The sequence below is a fragment of the Syngnathus scovelli genome, chromosome 22 (assembly GCF_024217435.2).
Source record: "Syngnathus scovelli strain Florida chromosome 22, RoL_Ssco_1.2, whole genome shotgun sequence".
Lineage (NCBI taxonomy): Eukaryota > Metazoa > Chordata > Actinopteri > Syngnathiformes > Syngnathidae > Syngnathus > Syngnathus scovelli.
In genome coordinates, this window is record NC_090868.1 from 6,675,759 (window position 1) to 6,679,963 (window position 4,205).

A 4,205-nucleotide genomic window follows, 5' to 3' on the forward strand; every position below is an offset into this window, starting at 1 on the left:
ACAGAACCCAGTAACCATCACAGTGGCAGACATCCAGAGAAGAGTCTCAGGAATGAAAAACTGGACAGCACCAGGCCCTGACATGATCCACAGCTACTGGCTCAAGAAACTTACAACTCTCCATGAGCGCCTGGCAGCACAAATGAACCAGCTGCTAAGGGATGGGACTCACCCTGAATGGCTAACCCAAGGGCCTGATCCAGAAGGATCCTTCAAAGGGTACAGTCCCATCCAACTACCGGCCAATCACCTGCCTCTCCACAACATGGAAGCTGATGTCGGGCATAATATCAGATAAGATCAGCGGGCACATGGATCAATACATGAGCACTGCTCAGAAAGGGATTGGTAAAAATACCAGAGAAGCAAAACATCAACTCCTGGTGGATAGAACAGTTACCCAAGACTGCAGAACCAGACGTACCAACCTGAGCACTGCCTGGATTGATTACAAGAAAGCATATGACTCAATGCCACATACTTGGATCACTGAATGCTGGAGGCTTTACAACATCAATGGGACTCTGAGAACCTTCATCGCCAACTCGATGAAACAGTGGAAAACCACACTTGAAGCCAATGGCAAGCCACTTGCACACGTGACCATCAAATGTGGTATATACCAAGGAGACGCTCTGTCCCCAATGCTGTTTTGTATAGGACTGAACCCCCTCAGCCAAATAATCAACAAGACGGGCTATGGATACCAACTCAGGAATGGGGCCACCATCAGCCACCTCCTCTACATGGATGACATAAAGCTGTACGCTAAGAACGAGCGGGACATTGACTCCCTGATCCACACTACCAGGATCTACAGCTCTGACATCGGAATGTCATTCGGACTTGAGAAATGTGGCCGCATGGTGACTAAAAGAGGAAAGGTAATCCAGACAGAGGGGGTCTCACTCCCAGAAGGAACAATAGCAGACATTGAGGACAGCTACAAATACCTTGGAATTCCACAGGCAAATGGCAACCTTGACGAGGAAACAAGGAAAGCAGCCACAGCCAAATACCCCCATCAAGTAAGTCCTAAGAAGTCAGCTCAACGGCAAGAACAAGTCCCTAGCCATTAACAGCTACGCCCTACCAGTAATCAGATACCTGCAGGAATCATACGGTGGCCAAAGGAAGATATACAGACCACAGATATCAAGACACGGAAGCTCCTAACCATGCATGGAGGGTTCCATCCCAAGTCCAGCACCCTGAGACTGTACACTAGCCGTAAAGAAGGAGGCCGAGGACTAGCGAGCGTGAGAGCCACTATCCAAGATGAAACATCCAAGATACATAAGTACATCAGGGATAAGGCCCCAACGGATCACGTGCTCAGTGAATGTCTCAAACATTGGGCATCAAAGGAAGATGAGGTGCTGGAGGGACCATCATGGGAGGACAAGCCCCTACATGGGATGTACCACCGAAACATAGCTGAAGTGGCTGATATCCAGAAATCCTACCAATGGCTAGAAAGAGCTGGTCTGAAGGACAGCACAGAGGCACTGATCCTGGCTGCACAAGAACAGGCCTTGAGCACCAGAGCAATAGAGGCCCAAATCTACCACACCAGACAAGACCCCAGGTGTAGATTGTGCAAAGAAGGTCCTGAGACAATCCAGCACACAACTGCAGGGTGTAAGATGCTGGCAGGTAAAGCATACATGGAGCGCCATAACTAAGTAGCTGGAATAGTGTACAGGAACATCTGTGCAGAGTATGGACTGGAAGTCCCAAGATCCAAGTGGGAAACACCTCCAAAGGTGGTAGAGAATGACCAAGCCAAGATCCTCTGGGACTTCCAGATCCAGACAGACAGAATGGTAATGGCGAACCAACCGGACATTGTGGTGGTAGACAAAGAGTTGACATTAGGAAAAACATGAGAAACTTGAGAAATATCAACCCTCTGGTAGAGGACCCGAGCTTGAAGGGAAAAGTTTTTTTATATATACGTATATATACGTTTATCGCCGTTTCACTACATCGCGGATGTTTTTTCCAAATTAAAAAAAATTCAAAAGTCAAAATAGAACTTCTAAGTTGAAGAATTATGGCACAAAACTTGCCCACACGGCAGCAGAAGGCAAGGAGTGCCCACACAATTGCAATGCGTACACTTGTACCTTTTTATATAAAAAAAAAATGTTATAATAATAAGAGTTCTAAAAACATATTTGCAGTGTTGTACAGTGTTATAGAAAATAGTTATAATAATAAGAGTTCTAAAAACATATTTACAGTGAGTACACTTGTACCTTCAAAGTCAAAAGTCAGCTTTATTGTCAATTTCTCCACATGCCAAAGACACACAAAGAAACCGAAATTTCGTTCCCCCCTATCCCACGGTGACAAGACATGGCTCACAACAGACAAACAAGTAAACAATCTGGTGTTATGAAAAAAATATAATAATAAAATAATAATAATAATTCTAAAATCATATTTACAGTATGTGTTAAGATTTCTCCATGTTATTTATGTTATTCAGTCGTGCTTTGATTTGAGGTATGGTGCTTTATTTTGAAGGCCGTTTTCAGGTGATACTACTTCCTGTTTTACGTTTGGTACATATCTCAGTTACAGTGGTACAAGAGTCATTGACGATGTAGTAAGTGGGTCTCCTAACAAGAGAAATGAACGATCACATGTGTCTAACCTTTAGGACAATGTAGTATTGCTCCAAATGTTCGTTTACAATCCTTTAGAGCAGGGGTGTCAAACTCATTTTTTTCGCATTGGTAGTCATAGCTTCTTTCGGAGGGCCACTATGTCAAATAAATGTATGAGCACCTATATACAGTAAAAGCTACAAAACAAACTGACAAATAACTCGTTTTCAAATTAGACGAGTAAAAACTGGACAAATATTTTAAAAAAAAGATATTATTAAAACTGAAGATAATTTGCAATTCTAGTAATGACACACGAATTTGATGCACAATTTGTCTTCGCAGGCCACATAAAATGATGTGGCGGGCCGTGTCTGGCCCCCGGGCCTTGAGTTTGACACCGTGCTTTAGAGATCCGTTTTCGCGTGTTAGCACGATCACGAATTAGCATCTTTCCGCTAACTCGTTAGCCTGCCCAGTACTTCTTGTTAACGTGTTACACGCACACACGTATAATATTTATATTTTCAATATTTATACAAAAAATTCTGTATGTTATTTATACTATTAATGTATTATTTACATGTTTGAAAAAATTATTTAATGTTCTAATAATAAAATATGCACTTAAATGGTTTCATATACATTTATTGACACAAAAAAATGTACAGATGAGAGGGTGAACGTACTTCGCGGATTTCACTTATCGCGGGTGTTTTTTTTTTTTTTTTAACCAATTATCAGCGATAAACGAGGGATTACCGTATATATATTTGGTCAGAATTGCATTTCTCCATCGGGGTAGTGGGGGAACTTTTATTTGTTTGTATATGAAAATAAAGCTATATTTCATTCATAAAATTAAAGCTGTATTTTAAAAACAGTTCCATCACTACCTCCTGAAGGTGAAATACAATTCTGGCCAAATTATATGGGTCAGTATAAGTAGAACACCGTTCTAACAATAAATGCCTAAAAAAAAAGTTTAAAAAGCACAAAAGGCTAGTATGCAGACAAATATTTGTATTATCCATCCCTCATCCATCCATCAAGGCAAATGGAGATCTGTGTGCAGTGAAAAAAAAATGGGGTGGATTTGGAATTAGCACCCAAAAATTAATTCAGAAAAGTTTACTAGCATCTCTGATTTGAGGGAGAGAGAAAAAAAAAATCGTAAAAATGTGTCAAGGGTCGTGCGTATTTCAGTTGGTCAGAAATTAACAATTTTCGTTTCATTAAGTATACTGTGGGATTCTTTAAAAAATAATAATAATAATAATGATAAAAGTGAAATCTTACATGCACCTTGCAAGATGAGAATTTCTTCATTTTCTGTTTGTTGGAACACGTGGAGGGGTTCCACCACAATGCCAAAGATTTTCGATGTGAGTGAAAATGAATCACTACTACCAACTAAAGCGGTGGTGCTGGATTTGCAGTTAAGTTGCAACTGTTTCAGTTTTTTTTTTCTTCAACGTAGCGCTGCTAAGATTAATTGCTTATTTCACATGCGGGATGTTATTTTGAAAGTCCATAGTTTTTGGGGCGGAGTAAATTTAAGTTAACGAGTGACAATAAATTAGATTTTAC